This window comes from Hibiscus syriacus, unplaced genomic scaffold (genome assembly GCF_006381635.1).
Source record: "Hibiscus syriacus cultivar Baekdansim isolate YM2019G1 unplaced genomic scaffold, ASM638163v2 tig00110013_pilon, whole genome shotgun sequence".
Taxonomy (NCBI): Eukaryota; Viridiplantae; Streptophyta; class Magnoliopsida; order Malvales; family Malvaceae; genus Hibiscus; species Hibiscus syriacus.
Window position 1 is genome coordinate 1,212,562 of NW_024062563.1, and position 19,313 is coordinate 1,231,874.

Consider the following 19,313-nt stretch of genomic DNA (forward strand, 5'->3'; position numbering starts at 1 on the left):
CCCAATTAAGCACAACGACTTAAATTATTAATTTCACGAGGTCCACTTACAAACCCGAAACTACTAACCCGAAATTTTGGATGTTACATCAATAGATAAAGATACGAGTGTTTTGCAAGTTCATTTTTAGTAAAAAAAAACTTGTGGTACACAAAATTAAACAAAGGTAAAATACTTGTAAGAGATACCATGGATGTTTTTCAATCACGTTTTGTTGTTTAAGAACCCTTTTAAAGAAGATGGAAGCTTAAATGTGATTGAACCATTTTCGGACGCACAATGTTTGACTAAGATCCTACATACATGTCATATGATAAACAAGAAATAAGGATGGTGTATAAATAAAGAGCATAACACAATGTTTCGTCATACTTACCTGGACGGGATCAATGGGTGATCAAGAAGGCTCATGGCCTGGAGTAGTGACATCCATTGCACTGGGGAGCTGTGCTGCTCTAAGGTCTCCCTAATTGGGATAAGATTGAATATGATTTTGAGTTATTTGGCATTGAAGTTCATATAGATTTGATAATTTTGATCTGAACTTGATTAAATCGAATCAATTTATCTGAAATGTGATTCGATATAGACCTAAATACGATGGTATGAATTTGATTCAAATTTTGAAAATAAACTAAATTGAATCAAAATTGATCCGAGTTTTAGTTACACCAATATTAATGTAATCCCATTAATTGCTGAAAAAAGACATTAACATCATCTATGAATTTGAATTTTTAAAATTTAAATAATAAAAAATGACTTTCTTTTTCAAATTTGGATATTAATTTAAGACATTCAAATATTAGATAACAAGCTAAATGATCGGACAAATAGATGGCCCTATATCCCACGTCGAAAAGATTAAGTTGACTAGTCTTGCATTTATTATAAAATGGAGCTAGCAAGGTTGACTGAAACTATCTTTGCGCTTGGGGAAATGACGCAGTGTAACACCCCTAACCCATACCCGACTTGGATCCGAGTCTGAGGTGTCACATTGACTTTTCAAACTTTGACTCTTGACAAAATTCAAAGAAAATTTAAAACTTTCATTAAAATAAAAACGGTTTATTTACATAAATCGACCAAAATAACCAAAATTGATCAGAGCATATTCAACTGAATCAATTAGTACATGCCAACTATAATCAACATAACCAAACACATTTAAATTATCTATTTTCTGATCTGAAATCTTTGTAAGGGAGATACTGACCTATTTTGCTCTTCTTCGCTTCTCTTCTCGCTTCTGTAACCTACGTGTGAAACAATCACACGCTAAGTCTATGACTTAGTGAGGCAATAAACATATATGCAAACTTTAACTAATAATCATACATGAACAATTACTATTATCATTCATACAATTCATACACTCTTACAGGTAACAAATACATACATACGTATATATCATAATTATTCATATCTCTTATCTCAAGCTCCTATGATCTCTTATGTTCATATCATTTATCTTGTAAACTTGTTACTATACCATCATGTAAATCAATTATAATCATTCACATATACTGTAACATGTACTCATATATGTCCTATCATAAAACACATACACAAAAGCAACTATATCATCATCTTCATACTTATCACTATCATTGATTCCTTTTATCATATAATTCTGTAATTACCATTTATACAATCATATATCACACATAACATTTCACTAGGAAACAACCATATTATTATATCAAGTTTATTGATATTATCTCTTATTTAACCCATGATACACATGTGAGAACTAAAGATATGCGAGTACATAGAGGTTGTGCACTATGCTGTCACCACAGCTCGTATAATTCCCTCAAGGGGCACTGAATATTTGTCCCGAAAGACCACTATGTCCTGAAGGACCACTGATTGTTCCGAAGAACCACTATGTCCCGAAGGACCACTGTTTATCCCGAAGGACCACTGATAATCCCTCGACTCTTGGCATGCCAACTATACCCCTAGCTCTCATATCACATAACATGGGCATTATTTTTTATACCATTACACATCTTCACATAGCCACATAGCTTTTCACATAACATTTCCATTTGCATATGTAATTACTTAATTTATTTTCTTATAGCTCATGTTCCATATTCATATCTCATAAGCACGTAGCTCATATTACTTATATTCACATATATATTCACATTACCAATTCACATAAACTCATGTATTCGCATGGATTATTTCTCATAGCATATCACATAACTTCTATTCTTTCTCCCGTAGTCACATAGATCCATGGCATATAATATATATCCAAATTGCATATAATTACGTAGATCATTTCTTAGATGTTCATGTAAACCTAATTATCATATCTTTTTCACATATAATCGTATATACTTCATATAGTACATAGAAACACCTAGAACACTTCCACGTAGCTTATATAAATTTTTAGAGTCCTTTCATATTACTTGATAACATATATCATATATGTATATAATAACTTATATCATATCATCTACCTTATTCTTCATTTGTTTGTATTCCCTTAGATTACATAAACTATGTCGTATTTCTAACATATATCGTTTAATAGTATTTTATTTATATATTAGTTTAATCTATTTACTTAATTCAATTTCATATATTCCTTATAAACTTTTCATATAGCTCCATAACTTTAGCATATAACTTGTCTTATATATTCGTATCATCTTTTTTATATTCAAGTTTCCTAATTGATATACTATTCCCATTTCATTCTATAATTTAATCTTATTTAGTTCCCTTAACTCTCATTAAATCAAAAAGCGCTATTATATTAATTCTCATAATGGATCATACCACTATGTACTTATCCAACTCATGTTTGTATTAAGCATATACTGTTACATATGTTTACCTAGTTCTTATCACTTCTCACGAAATCACTTTTATCATATTTTCCTATTATTACATATTTTATCTCATAACCATGTATTCACATAGTCTTATATTTCATTATCATATGACTTATATTTGTTCTACTATGACTCTTCGTAGACATATATTTCCATTTCCATATATCACTTAATTTATATTCTATATTCCTATAATTTCATAACTTATTTTATATTCTTTCATCAACACTTAATAGTGTTTTTACATAAACCATATAGCACATACAAAAACATATCAATTCATATAATCAAACATACACACATTTCATATTAATTACATAATCATGTACTATACTATTAGAAATAGACTTATCGCAAGTCACTTTCCATATAATCCTATGTAATAAGATGCACTCACCTTGGCCTCACTAAGTTCCAATCCACTTTATGATTTCCTTTCTTCCGATCGAATCTTAACTTGATGGTCATCCCGAGACTTGTTCGTACTCGATATCTACATATTTATACATTGATACATATCAATATCTAGTTGATATACTCTAATCTATCATTTCTTAGACAAAAAAAAATGTCTATTTCAATTTCCCCTTGAAGTGCATCGATGCATTCTACAGTGTGACGATGCATCCCTTAACATGTGCATCGATGCACTAATTACATTCGATGTTTCCATTATTAAAGGGTGCATTGATGCACTTCCTTTGCATCGATACACACTGAACAATTTCTGGAAATTTACCCTTGATGCATCGGTACACATTGAATGTGCATCAATGCACATAGCCCAGAATTCCAATTTATACCCGAAAATCCATTCTTTTTAGCTTAATTACTTCATATATCATCTCCTTTCGTATTCTTAACTTACATACTCATATTCAAACTCATTTCTATTCATTAATTACCTCTTTAACATCAAAATCCTATTCTTTATATGTAATTCAAGAATTACACTAAATTTTCAACATGTTCCAAATTCAATTTTATTGCTTCTAACTTCTTAATTGGACCCTTGACAAGTCAAATTTGGTCTGGAAATCCCATAAATGACTTTCTACTAAGATCTCATTTATTCACTTCCTTCCTTTAATCATTCATAATTCCTTTATCTTTTGATTTTAAGATAACTTAAGCTTTCCTTAACCTTAGTTATCATCCAATGATCATAACCCAACCTTAAATTTAACCATAAATTATCTAAATAGAAAACTCACTTTTGAGCTTGGAGATACGGGAGGAGAGGAAGAAGAAGAAGGAAGAAGAAGGAAGAAGAAGTTATGGAGAAATCTTTCCTTCCCACGTGGTTCCCTTATCTTATAAAGAGAAATAAAAATCTTCCTTGTCAAATGACCATTTTGCCCTTTAATTCCCTTAATAATTACTAACAAATTTTAAGAAATATTTCCAGGTAAATCATTGAACTATTCAATTCTTCTACTTTAGTCACCAAGTTTTGAAACTTTACAATTTGATCACTAACCCGCCATTGAGGATGTTACACGCAGCTAGTGAGGTACTAATTGAGGCGTGTTTATTGCTGGTTGAAAACTATTTCCGAACCCCCTCCTAGGATTGGGTTCATCCATTTCCTTCGAGAATTTCTGGAAATGCTCCCTTCGAGTAAAGCCCTACAATCTGTAGTTTCCTAAAGATTAATAGGCAATATATACTAGAACTTTTGTTTCCATATATATTCTTAAAAGACAAAAGTCACAGCATGGGATGGCAAGAATTACAGTTATTTCAAATTAGTAGGGGTGTTTGTGTAATTTACTAAATATATATTTATCTTATGAATAACCTAGTATAATGCATGTAGCCTACAATGTATAATGTGATACCCCTGACTTGCATTCGACAATAAGCTCTATCGGGTAGCTCCAAACCAGTGACAATTAACCATTCCTTGCATGTGATTTGCTAAAACAGGCGTCCACGTCCTTAGGAGACTGTGCATTAAGTGCTTTTGTTACTATTGTGCTCTAACCTTTATGACAAAGTACCATTATCGAGTTGATTGTTACTTGGTGTCCATATGTCATGCGTTAGCTGGGCATTTGTGATGCACAAGTGCATTACGGAAGAGAAATTGAAACTTGAATTCACTCATATTCGTCAACAAAACGCAAGATACTGTCTCGTTTGTACTAAAGGAAGTAGAGGTACGAGTTCAAGTAAGATCGTGCTCTTCTACTCTGCCTCTCTCCTAAATAAATGTTTGACTAGATCCGATGTAATGCTTGAAAGTAGTGATGATCTAGAGATATATTTTTGGAGTGGATATATATATATTAATAACAAAAAGTTTCGTATAAGGTGATCATAAATAAAATTCTCGGATGGGCACCATCAGTAAAATGTGGGCACCATCAATAAAATAAACAACTAATAAAGAAATTCATATTTCAAAGTGAGCATGTGTCTCTAGGGAAGCCTTGCATCCGTCACTTAGTTAGAGGAAACATCTTGAAACAGTCTATTCTCCATAAACTTTGGGATGATTGTCTCTGTTAGTAGTGTAGTTTCGTCAAAGGGTTATATATGGCTCATAAATATACCGGTAAAGAGGACAAAGGATGGAGCGGAGGGAACATCATATGTCCTTACAAAGAAAGTCTCGCAGTGGGGGTTACGATTATGTGGGTTGGGGGTACGGGGGCGTAGCCCCGTAGTATGGTACAGGGTTATTTTTGTAAATATATACCAAGGTTTATTTATTATAAAAGGAGATGTAACTTAAACCTATGAGACATTGAATTGAATGAAAAACTAACACCGCCTAAGTCACCGAGGACGTAAGCACATTGTTGAACCTCGTTAAAATTCTTGTGTTCTTTCTGTTTTCTCTACACGATTTTACAATAATTGGTATTAGATGTCAGGAGCCAAGTTCGAAGTTGCGAAATTCGATGGTCAGGGTAACTTCAGATTATGGAAAACAAGGGTGAAGGATCTGTTGGCGCAACAAGGAATCCTGAAGGCTTTGCGACCTACAAAGCCGGTGTCGATGGAGGAGGAAGATTGGAAAGAATTGCAGCAGCGAGCGGCAGGAACCATACGATTATGTTTGGCATACGAAGTCATGTACCACATCATGCATTTGTCGTCTCCAGATGAAATTTGGAAAAAGTTGGAAAGTCAGTTTATGTCCAAATCCTTAATGACTAAACTATATATAAAGCAGCGGCTGTATGGGTTGAAGATACATGATGATCATGATTTGGCGTAACACGTAAATGTCTTCAATCAAATCGTTTCTGATTTGGCTCTGCTTGATGTGAAAATTGAGGATGAAGACAAAGCGATGATTCTGTTGTGTTCTTTGCCTCCCTCTTACGAACACATGGTGACTACTCTTACATATGGGAAAGAGACTATCAAAGTTGAGGAGATTACTGTAGCCTTGTTGTCTCACAATCAGCAGAATCAGAATGCAGGGAAAAGCTCTCAAGCTGATAGCTTATATGTCAAGGGTAATCGAGACCGTGGGCAGAAGCCAGAGAAGGCAGAGTCTGGGAAGCGGAATTGCAGATCCAAATCTAGGGATAAGAAGACAATTCACTATTACAGGTGTAAGGAGGTGAGACATATTAAGCGAGGCTGTCCGAAGTTGAAAAAACAGACTGATAAGAAGCGTGCTGACTCATCCAAGTCTGTGAATGTGGTCGAGGATAACAATTCTGATTGCAATGAGGCTGATATGCTCTCTATCTCAACGACTCAACTGGAGGATGCATGGATTCTTGATTCTGGATGTTTTTATCACATCATGCCAAATAGGGAATGATTTTCGACATACAGGGCGGTTAATTCTGGTTCTGTTTATTTGGGTGATGATCGATGTTGTAATATTATTGGTATTGGTGATGTCAGAATAAATATGTATGATGGATCTGTTCGGACGTTGTGTGGTGTTCGATATATCTCATATTTGAAGAAGAATCTGATTTCTTTGGGCACTTTGCACAATAATGGTTTTATCCCTAAGGCTGACGAGGATATAGAAACTATTCGGATTGTTAAAGGAGTTTTGACTGTGATGAAAGGAAAGATGACTATATGGAATATTTACAGATTATTAGGGAGTACCGTTGTATATGGAATTCATTCTGTTGAGTCCTGTTATGATACTACCAAACCATGTCATATGCGTCTTGCTCATCTTAGTGAACGTGGTATGGCTGAATCACATCAAAGAAATCTGTTGCATGGTGTTAAAAGTTGTAAGCTCAATTTTTGCAAGTATTATGTTCTTGGTAAACAGACTAAAGTTCGTTTCAAGACTGGAAAGCACACAACTGAAGGGATTCTTGATTATGTGCATTCCGATGTATGGGGGCCTTCCACGACATCGTCTTTGGGTGGATCTAGGTATTATGTTACTTTTATTGACGATTTTTCACGGAAGGTTTGAGTGTATTTTTTGAAACAGAAGTCTGACATTTTTGAGAAGTTCAAGATGTGGAAAGCTGAGGTAGAAAACCAAACATGATGAAAAATCAAGTGTTTGTAGTCTGACAATGGTACAGAGTACACAGATTCACAGTTTCTAAACTTCTTTAAAGAGCATGGGATTAAGAGGTATTTTACAGTGCGCAAGACACCACAACATAATGGTGTTGCGGAACGGATGAACATGTCATTGAATGAAAGAGCCAGATGTTTGTGGTTGAATATGGGGCTTCCCAAACACTTCTGGGCTGAGGCTGTTAACATGGCGTGTTATCTTATCAATAGATCGTCAAGGGCATCATTGGATGGGAAAGTTGCAGAAGAGGTATGGACTGGTCATGATGTTACTTTTGATCACTTATGGATTTTTGGTTGTCCTGCTTATGTACATGTACCTGCTGATGAGAGATCCAAACTTGATGCAAAATCGAATGAGTGTATTTTTCTGGGTTACAATACAGGTGTCAAAGGATTCAAGTTCTGGGATCCAGTTGCGAAGAAAATTATGATCAGTAGAGATGTTGTTTTTGATGAATAGTCCATGTTACAGCAGAAGAAAGACACGGCAATGGTGGATTTCGAGCAGTTTTCAGTTGAGAAACCAGAAACTTTTCAACCGAATTCTGGTGGTTCCACTACGGTTGATTTGTAGGATTATAGTCTTGCCAGAGACAGTGTGAGACAGACGAATATAAAGCCTCCGAACAGATTGGGCTTTGAAGACTGTGTCTTTTACACTTATTGTTTGCAGTGATGATCCAGTTACTTTTCATGATGCTGTTACTAGTCAGGAAAACAACAAGTGGATGGCTTCCATGGTTGAGGAGATGGAGTCTTTTAATCATAATCGCACATGGGAATTAGTTCACCTTCCAGAGGGTAAGAAGCCTATTGGTTGCAAATGGGTGTATAAGAAGAAACCAGCAGTAACAGAAAAAGAGGGGGAGAAGTTCAAGGCTCGTTTGGTAGTAAAGGGTTTTTCACAGCAGAACTGAGTTAATTATGATGAAATTTTTTCTGCTATGGTCAGGCACACTTCAATCCGAGCAGTACTTGCATTGGTGGCTAGTTGGGATTTGCATTTAGAGAAGATGGATGTGAAAACTACTTTTTTGCATGGTGATTTAGAGGAGCAGATCTACATACAGCAGCCTGAAGGTTTCACTTAACCTGGAAACGAGCATTTAGTTTGCAGATTGAAGAAATCTTTGTACGGGTTGAAACAATCTCCGAGACCATAGTACAAACGGTTTGACTCCTATATGATCAAGATTGGCTACAAGCAATGTGAGTATGATTGTTGTGTCTATGTTAAGAGCCTTGATGATGGTTCTTTTATTTTTCTGTTACTGTATGTTGATGATATGTTAATTGTTGCGAAGAACATGGATGATGTTATCGGTTTGAAAACTGTATTGAGTCAGGAATTTGATATGAAAGATTTAGGTGCTGCAAAGAAAATTCTTGGAATGGAAATTTACAGGGACAGATACTCAAGGAAATTGTGGCTATCTCAACGGGGTTATGTTGAGAAAATGCTAGAAAGGTTTGCGATGAGTAGCGCAAAACCAGTGAGCACTCCATTGGTGAATCACTTTAAGCTTTCATCAGAACAGTGCCCTAAGACTGATAAGGAAGCTGAAGATATGACAAATGTTCTGTATTCTAATGTTGTTGGTTGCTTGATGTATACAATGGTATGTACTCGTCCTGATTTAGTTCATGCTGTTAGTCAAGTTTGTAAGTATATGTCTAAACCTGGTAAGCAACATTGAGAACCAGTCAAGTGGATCTCTAGGCACTTAAAGGGCACTGTGGAACATGGAATTGTTTTTGGTAGTCAGCGGGATAATCCATTGGTTGTAGGATATGTGGATTCAGACTATGTGGGTGACTTGGATAATAAAAGATCTACGATAGGGTATGTCTTTACTCTTGGTGGAGGGCCTATTTGTTGGAAGTATACTGTTCAATTTGTTGTGGCATTATCTACAAATGAAGTTGAATACATGGAAGCGACTGAAGCTGCAAAAGAAGCTTTATGGCTTACTGGTTTAGTGAAGGAGTTAAGTGCTCAGCAAGGTGGAGTTCAGTTGCTTTGTGAAAATCAAAATACTATTCACTTTGCTAAGAATCAGGTATATCGTGCTAGAACTAAGCATATTGATGTAAGGTTTCACAAGATTAGAGAGTTGTTTGCATCTGGTGAGATTTTGTTTCAGAAGATACATACTGATGAGAATGTTACTGATATGTTCACCAAGCCAGTTACGACAGACAAGTTCATGCATTGCTTGGACTTGTTGAATGTTTCGAGTTGTTAAAGAAGTAAGGTAACCCAACCCACATTGAATGTTTCGTAAGGGGCAGGATATTCGCCAAGGTGGAGATTTGTTAAGTATAGCTCATAAATATACCGATAAAGAGGACAAAGGATAGAGCGGAGTGAGCGAAGCGAACATCATCTATCCTTACAAAGAAAGTCTTGTAGTAGGGGTTACGATTATGTGTGTTATTTTTTTAAATATGTACCAGGGGTTTATTTATTATAAAAGGAGATGTAACCTAAACCTATGAGACATTGAATTGAATGAAAAACTAGCACCTCCTAAGGCACCGAGGACGTAAGCACATTGCTGAACCTCGTTAAAATTCTTGTGTTCTTTCTGTTTTCTTTACCCGATTTTACAACAAATGTGTTATTCGTGTAGTGGTCACTTCAATAAACATAAACAAAGAAGACAGAAATTTGTGTAGAATTAATATTTTGATATAACAAATAAGGACAAAATGTTTTTGGACTAAATTGAATTTATTCAAAGTTTTCATCAAAATAATTTAAAGTCCAATTAAAACCTTAAAATGAGTATATTGACCAGAAGTTTCGAAACTTCTACAAAAGTTTCAAAACTTTCCAAGATAGTTTCCCAAAAAGTTTCAATACTTTTCAAGAGTTTTGAAACTATCTCAAGAGTTTCGAAACTTTGTGTCCAACGGTCAAATTTTTCCAACGGCTCTTTCGAAGAGTTTTGAAACTTTGTGTGCATAAAGTCTTCTAACAGCTCCAAACCTTCCCAAAAAGCTAGAAATGGCTAGTAACTCATTCCAACATATAAAAACAAGTTGAGAACACTTGAAGAAGGTTGAACAACACCTATCCAAGCAATTAAACACAATAGAAGAGTTCTTCAATCTTATTTTCTTTCTCTTGTAAATATTAGTGTTTTAGTGAGCTTAAACTATGTAAACACCTATATTATAAGGGTTTTCATGTTTATATCTCTTATCATTTTAAAGGGGTTTTGGTTCTAGTTTAGCCAAGTGAAAAACTAGGGAGTTATAAAGGTTATTCTTGATCATTGAAAAAGAAAGAACAAATTAGTGGATTTGTTGGAAAATCCTAAGTGAGGAGCTTAGGTAGTGGATTTAAACTAGGTTGATAACTCGAACCACTATAAATCATTGTGTAAATTTCCCTATTTTTATACTCCTTACTCCCTAAATTTTAAATTTCCAATTCATCCCCTTTTGGCATATTTTCGGTTGATCAATCAAGCTTCATCAAGCTTAACAATTGATATAAGAGCTTGACTCATTAGAAGGTCTAAAAACCTTGAGACGATCCTTGAAGAAGCTCTATCCATTTTTGACACAACCGAGAAGATGGCTTTCACCTCCAGCTCGTTCCACATGGAAGACTCCCAATCGATCGACAAGCCTCCATACATCAATGAAGCTAACTACCGTCACTGGAAGAAATTAATGAATTTATTCATCCAATCCAATTATCTTGATCCATGGGAGATGATCGAGAATGACTACTATTCTCCAATGAAGAAGACGAAGAAGTGGAGTGACCAAGAACGAAAGAACGCCCAACAAAATGCCAAGGCCACGCACATGTTGTTTTGTGCATTTGGTCCCGAAGTCTATGAAGACACATCTTTTTGTTCAAATGCCAAGGAGGTTTGGAATAAGCTCGAAGAACTTTATGGTGACAAGAAAGATAAACCACCGAAGGTAGTGTGCTTAATGGCTTATGAAGAGCTCAAGGTATCTTCTAACTCTAGTGAATCTAATTCATATTCTTTTAATGAGTTACAAGATGCATACGATGAATTATTTTTGGAGTTTGAGACCATAAACTCCAAATACAAGAAAATGATTTCAAAATTTAAAGTTGAAAACAATTTTCTTTTGAAAGCAAAATTGGATTTTGAAAAACAAAATGAAATTTTAAAAAATGATTTAGAGCTTACAAAAGTAAAAATTGAAAATTTTGAAAAAGAATGTTTTGATTTAAAAGTTAAGCTTGAATGCTTAACAAAATAAATGGAAATCATTTTAAATAATTCATCTAATTTCATAATGACAAAATGCTCACATTGTCATTATCATTGTCATTTGGAACATATTTGCCCTTTAAAGAAAAGAAAATGTTTTAAAATTAAACAAGTATGGGTTCCAAAGGGAACAAGGGACGTTAGCACTAACAATCAAGGATCCAAAGCAATTTGGATACCAAAATCCAAATAAATGTCTCTTGAAGGTGTGTGGGAGAAATGGTGACAAAAGTGAATAAATTTAAATGCTCTAGCCACACTTCAAAAGAAGGATGGTCAACCTCTACTCTTAATGTTTATTGATTTTGTATATTGGTTGCCTATTGAGTTTTATGCATGCATGAGTATTGAGCATGAATGATCACACATTGTTTATTATCTCATGTATGTTGAAAATATGTTATGATGAACATTTTAAAGTTTCAATGTTTTTTCATAAGTTTTTGGTTCATCATAATGATTTTTGGTCAATCGAGTTTAATTAAGCTCGACAATTTGTTTATGTTGTTTTGATCAAAACTCTATCTTTACAGAATCATAATCAGAGAGAAATTTACTACTAGTATATATCTTCAACACGAGACGTTTTCAGAACTACGTCACACGCTAGCTGGACCTACACTATTCCATTGAATACTTAATTTATACAATGACAAAATAGTGAAATAAGAACTCACAAGGTACTTAACCAAGTTTCTAGACAAACAGACAAGTACAAAAAATACAACTCTTTCATCAATCAACTTCCATCCCTGCCCTTGGAAAAGAAGATCTAAATTCTAGAGGAAAAAATATGGGACAAAATATAACTCTTTCATTATACTTCCATCCCTGCCATTGAATACGTTAAATAAGTAGCACGGTAAAATACAACACACACACAGATATATATATAAATATATATATCTATTTAACTATGAAATGGTAGGGGCTGCGCGAACGCAAGCCCCCACAAATAATAACGTAGGCTCTCCCACCTGGGGAGATCTTAGAGCAGCACCCCTCCCCAGTGCAATGGAGGTCACTACTACAGGCCATGAGCCTTCTTGATCGCCCATTAACCCCGTCCAGGTAAGAATCTTCAAATGTTGGCTTATGCTATTTATTTATACGCCATCCTTGTTTCTTGTTTATCATATGGTAGGGATGTGGGATGTTAATGAAACATTGTGCATCTAAAAATGGTTCAATCACATTTCAACTTCCATCTTCTCTAAAAGGGTTCTTAATTAAACAAACAACAAAACGTGATATAAAAACATTCATGGTATCTCTTACAAGCTCTTTAGCTTTGTTTAATTTTGTGTACCAAGATTTTTTTTTACTGAACTATAATCATTGAACTTGCGAAACACTCCTATGTTTATGCTACTCAATTCTAATACCCGTTGAAGGATCCATTTTTTATTGGGTTTCAATGCTTGAAAAGATTTTAATGTCACATAGTAATCTCTTTTATAATCCAATATCATATTCTTAAAGGATTGAATTTAAATTTTGATATCTCACAAACCTTTCGATGATGGACTAAAGATTGTTGTTGACCATGTAATCCAAAAATTATTTTCTTATATATCTTATTATTTATTCAAGATATTTGTCATGTTTGTATTTCTTCTTTGTACACAAATGAGTTGAAGATTAACTCAAGATTGGAAATTCATTCGCTTATTCTGAAATTATAAAGCGTCAAGGGTTTGTGTTTTAAAATACTCTCCGAAGTTTCATTCAGATAAAATAGCAAATATTTTAGGGAATGTATCAACTTAATAACGGTATGATAATAGGGATGCCCATGGTAAGCATACCTAGGGGTTTTTATCAAGGTATTTATCTCAGCCCCTAAGGTTGTTGCACATTCAAAAATGTGCAGAACAATCAGTTCTTTGCGTGAGATTGGTTCGCACAGATTCTTTGATCTGACAATGTTGTTCCTCCAACTCATTTGTTGGTCACACATTGTTTCATTGTTTAAAAGCTTGAAGAATAGTTTGAATAAAGGGACAAATGTCAAATTAGATATAGAAAAAGCGTACGATTGAATAGAATAAATTTTTTGTCTGATATCATATTAAAAATGGGCTTTGTATCTTTCTTCTTATTATGTGGTGTATCAATCCGGTCTCTTATTGCTTGAGAATTAATAGGAATGTCTCTTCTTCTTTTTTTACCAGAGAGGGGACTAAGGCAAGTTGATCCCTTATCGCCTTGTTTGTTTCTTTTTTGGATCCAGGGATCGAACATGTCTAAGATCGAACATGTCTAAAAGATATGTGTAGTGCCACCACTTGTAAACTCTAAGATGTCTCTTTTCATTTTAGACCTAGGATTATAGACGTAGGATTAATGCCTTCACTATCTCTCTAAGACGTGACATTCTCTCCTACTTAATTCCGTGACACTCTCGTCATGACTGTCCATTGTGCCTATCGTACACACTAAGATGCTCAACTTGAAATCACACAGTCAAAGAATCATCTTGATAACACTTGTCATGAGATCATTATCCTTTCCCATAAAGACATGTATGATGAAATATACGTCATAACTTATAAATTTTAGGCTTAATACAAAAATAAGTGATCAAATTATGTCTCGAAAAACGTTTTATTGCCTAAAACAATTTTCGTTGAAAATAGGTATCTAATGTTTCCAACGTTATAGTTTTAGGTGCCCAGACGTTAATTGCCGTTAAATATCTCCGTTAAGTGATATGTGTCACGTTCTGATAATTTTGAAAATTTATTTAAAAAATTAAAAAATTAAAAATATTTTTATTTAAAAAACAAATATATTATTAAAAAATTAAACCCCTCTCCCCCTTCTCCGACGCCACGACCACCACTATCCCTCTCCTCTCTCGTCTCCTTCCTCTACTCCCCTTCCTCACCTGTACAAAATAAACCTGGTTCAAAAATATATAAGATTTTATTCTTATAAGCTCCAAAACCAAATGACCAAACCAAAACCTTGTTTTGGTGGGCACCTATCAAATATTTTTTTTTCCAAAAAGAACAACCGAAAAAACGCCAGACACCTATTTTTAACGAAAAATTCTTTAGGCATTAAAACATTTTTTGAGGCATAATTTGAGTACCTATTTTTTATTAACCCTAAATTTTAAAGCATTTCTTTTTTAGATATAAGGTTAATGACCATCTATATACATCCCCTATCACTTTTTTTTTCCAAAAATAATACTAATCTCATAATAATAAATGATATTAAAGTAACAATAATTTCATGATAAATGACATTAGAGTATTGCTTTAACTTTTCTAATTCAAACTAAACTCTTCAAAACATAAGAAAGATAATAACAACTATTCCTTTAAAAAGTATCATTACCTCATTGGACATGTTCAAAAAAGAAAATACTGACCCTTCCATATTGGTATCTTTGTCATGTACAAAGTTCTGGGAATTTCCCAAACATAGCATATTGGTACTTCAGGAGATTATGAAATTCTTATAAACTAGGAATCGTAGGGCTTTACTCCAAAGGGAGCCCTTCCAGAAATTTTCGAAGGCAAGGGATGAAAGAAGAGGTTTAGAAATAGTTTTCAATCAGCAATAGACGCGCCTCGATTAGTAAGTGCCTCATTAGTTGCGTCATTGCCCCAAGCACAAAGATGGTTTCAATCAACCTTGTTAGCTTCATTTTATAATAAATGCAAGACTAGTCGATTTAATCTTTCATCCGAAGGGGATATAGGGTCATTTATTTGTCTGACCATTTAACTTGTTATCTAATACTTGAATGTCTTAAATTACTATCCAAATTTAGAAAAGAAAATCAAAATTTTAAAGTTTTAAATTGATAAATTATGTTAATGTCTTTTTTTCAACAATTAATCGGATTAGGTTACTATCAGTGTAACTGAAATTCAGATCGATTTTGATTCAATTTAGTTTGTTTTCGAATTTTAAATCAATCTTTCTTTTTTAAAATCAATTTTAAATCCGATTATGATGGTTTGAATTTGAATTCAAATATCATGTCGGATAAATCAGTTTAGATCAAAATTATCAAGTTTATTTAAACTTCAATGCCAAATAACCTCTAAAATCATATTCAATCTTAAAGATTAGTTTTATATACTGTATGCAACATTAATTTTATATACTATTTTACTTGCAAATTTATTGAAGAGCAAAGTGATTAGCTTGTTTATCAGGCAACATTGATTTTAATTAAAGATGTGTTATGCTTTTTAAAAAGAAACATTTCAAGATTTTTCATGATCATATGAATAATAAGCCAAAATAAAAAAGGATTGCTACAATTTAAAATTTTGACACTTGCATCCAAAGTCAACTGAATAATTTTATGATTTCCAATCATTTCACCACGATAGAACACATGTAGCACACGAACACAAAATAAATAATTATAACTTAGAAATGACGGGGGCTGCGCGAACGCAAGCCCCCTCAGCAACAAATAACGACGTAGGCTCTCCCACTTGGGGAGACCTTAGAGCAGCACCCCACCCCAGTGCAATGGAGGTCACTACACCAGGCCATGAGTCTTCTTGATCGCCCATTGACCCCGTCCAGGTAAGTATGATCAAACGATGGGTTATGTTTTCTATTTATACACAATTCTTGTTTCTTGTTTATCATATGATAGGGATGTGGGATGTTAGTCAACATTGTACATCTGAAAATGGTTCAATCACATTTCAACTTCCATCTGCTCTAAAAGGGTTCTTAGTTAAACAACAAAACGTGATTGAGAAACACCCACGGTATCTCTTACAAACTCTTTAGCTTTGTTTAATTTTGAGTATTTTTACTCAAATCTAAAACTATTTGAAAGATATACTGTTATGAATTTTCAAAAGGTTAAATTTAATTTTGATATCTTATAAACCCTTCAATGATAGATTAAAGATTGTTGGTTATGAAATACAAATTTTATTTTCTCACGTATCTTATTATTTATTCAAAGTTTTTGTTATGTTATACCGTGTTATGTTGTATTTTTTTTTTTTTGTATTTAGATATTAATTTTGTTAGTGTCTATTTTAAAAAGAAGATGAGTTGAAGAACTCTAGGTTGAAGGATCAATAGACTTATAAGATAAAAAAATTATTTATTTGGTTTGGTGTCAACTCTTAAAAGTTGTAACTTTGCAGGAAAAAAAAGTAAATTATTTAACTTGATTGCGTTTTTTGAAAGAAAAAAAAAATCGAGTGAATGAAATTGTAACATCCATTATTTTGGTCTGACAATAATCAAACAAGTGATGTCACAAATGAACATTGAAAACAAACCAGATAAATCAAAGAATCAACCAAATTATTATTGTGCATTCCCAACACACAAATGATAAATCATATTATAAGTATAAAGGAGTAACGAAGAAATTATGCAGTAAGTAAAGCCTTAATTCCGTCAATGTGCTCAAGTATGTCCCTCTATGAGAATTCATTCAGTTCAATATACCATTACTCTGCATAGTTCCTCTGTTTTTCAGAACCAGTTCTCTGCTTGGAGCTAAGGAGCTCTCTAAACGGCATTCGTCTCTTGTCTCTCTAACTTTTTGGATGGAGGTTTTGGTTTTGGATAGACTTCCGACAAGGAGTCGGCTTGTGATGTTTGGTTTAAACATTGACGGTATTTGTATACTGTGTTTGAACAGGTTTGAGACCAGTAATTACCTGTTTTTCAAGTGTGCGTACTCTAGACAGGTTTGGGGCAATATTTCGCAGGCTTATTATAACTTGGCAAGGCCGGTCATGGGATGGGATTAGTAGCTTAGTTGGGCGTGTGGTAATATTAAAGGGAAATCGTTGATGTCGATATTTTTCTCGGCGTTATTGAGATTTTAGTGACCCGGGGCGAATATAAAAATTAGACCTCCAATAATAAATATTAAAAAAATTAAATTGTAAGAGCAACAAAAAAGTTTGCTTGTAAATTATTTTTTAGTACATTTAATAAATTATCTAATAAATACATAGTTATCTCAGACATTTTCGGGACCCTAAACAACACTAAAAGGTAGACCTTTATAAAATGAAAGTATATTCTAATACTTTGAATAATTAATTTAATATTATGTTAATAAATAGTATAAAAATGATTAAATTAGAGCCTTAAACTATAAAAGTAAAAAGTATGATTGAAAAAATTAAGGACCCCAATTATAAAGGTAAAAAGTGATATTAAAATAAATAGGGGCATCAATTTTAAAGGTAAAAAGTGAGATTGAAAAAAATTAGGGGCCCAAATTATATGAGTAAAAAATGGGATTGAAAAAATTATGGGCCTCAATTATAAAGGTCAAAGTGAGATTGAAAAAAACATGAGTTTAATTATAAAGGTACAATGTGGGATTAAAAAATTTAGGATCATCAATTATAAATGTAAAATAAATGGGATTAAAAAATATTAAAAGCCTCAATTATAATGATAAAAAGTAGGATTACAAAAATTAGGGACCTCAATTATAAGGATAAAAAACTAAAATTAAAGAAAATTAAAGGGTTAAATTATAAAATAAGCAATTATAAAAAAATTAGGAGCTCATACAAAATGAGAGGCATGAACAGTTGCTCAAGGTACACCCCTAATAGCTAAAAAAATAAGAAATATAATTTTAATGAAAGACAAAATAATTTAAAAATATCATATCAATATCGTTATTAATTTTTTTTAATGATGAATAACCAACGAAATTAAAATGTAACGTTAAGTATAATTTTAATAAAAATAATAATTAAATAACCAAAATAAAAATAAAATAATAGATGAGTGATTAAATAAATAATTTATTATTTTTTAATTAAATATGAATTTCACAATTTTAAGCCTGGGCAAGAGGGTGCATTAGTTATTTCAAGGGTGCAAAGGGTGCAAAGGGGATAAGACAAGGAGATCCACTTTCCCCTATTTTATTTGTTCTAATTATGAATGTTATGTCCAATCTTCTAAACACTGCTGCTTCTAAAGGGATATTTTCTTTTCATCCTAAATGCAAGAACCTTGGACTCACTCATTTGTCCTTTGCAGATGACTTACTTATTTTCTACAAAGGTAAGCTTGAATTTGTTCTGGGTGTCACTACAGTCTTGGACTGCTTTTATGAATTTTTTGGACTGAAGCTTAATGCAAGAAAATGTGAACTCTTCGCGGCTGGCATATCTCATAACACCCTTGAAGCTATCAAAGTTCTACTGGCTTTAAACAAGGAAGACTTCATGTTCGTTACTTGGGTGTTCCTTTGGTCACCAAGAAACTAACCGAAAAGGACTGTCAAACACTTATTGACAATATCAAAAACAGACTTCACCAATGGTCTACAAAAAATATGAGTTATGCGGGAAGGGTGGAGCTCATCAAGACTATTCTTTATAGCATTGCTAACTATTGGTGTCGTCAACTTGTCTTGCCTCTTTCTATTATAAAAAAAAATGAATAATTGTGTTCAAGATTCCTTTGGAAAGGCTCGGATACAAAAGCTACAGGAGTAAGGGTGAGTTGGAGGAAAATCTGTAACCCAAAGTCTGAAGGCGAGTTAGGACTAAAGGATATTAAAACCTGGAATTGTGCGAGCTTGATTCACCTCACCAGAAAACTTCTTACTGGTGAATGTTCTCTTTGGGTAGCATGGACTCAAATTAATATCATCAAGAACCATGATTTTTGG

General features: G+C 33.4%; 4 non-coding genes and 1 pseudogene across 4 annotated transcripts; 2 read left to right on the forward strand and 3 right to left on the reverse strand.

Moving 5' to 3' along the window:
• Nucleotides 1-368: 368 nt before the first annotated feature.
• LOC120212629 lies at nt 369-530 on the forward strand. Its single transcript, XR_005524726.1, has one exon. It is a non-coding gene; the product is annotated as a U1 spliceosomal RNA (small nuclear RNA).
• Nucleotides 531-4,343: 3,813 nt separating this feature from the next.
• LOC120212622 lies at nt 4,344-4,484 on the forward strand (annotated as a pseudogene).
• An 8,096-nt stretch (nt 4,485-12,580) lies between these two features.
• Nucleotides 12,581-12,735, reverse strand: LOC120212628. The gene has a single exon (XR_005524725.1). It is a non-coding gene; the product is annotated as a U1 spliceosomal RNA (small nuclear RNA).
• A 2,410-nt stretch (nt 12,736-15,145) lies between these two features.
• Nucleotides 15,146-15,290, reverse strand: LOC120212631. Its single transcript, XR_005524728.1, has one exon. It is a non-coding gene; the product is annotated as a U4 spliceosomal RNA (small nuclear RNA).
• Nucleotides 15,291-16,063: 773 nt separating this feature from the next.
• Nucleotides 16,064-16,224, reverse strand: LOC120212619. The gene has a single exon (XR_005524719.1). It is a non-coding gene; the product is annotated as a U1 spliceosomal RNA (small nuclear RNA).
• Between the last annotated feature and the right edge of the window lie 3,089 nt (nt 16,225-19,313).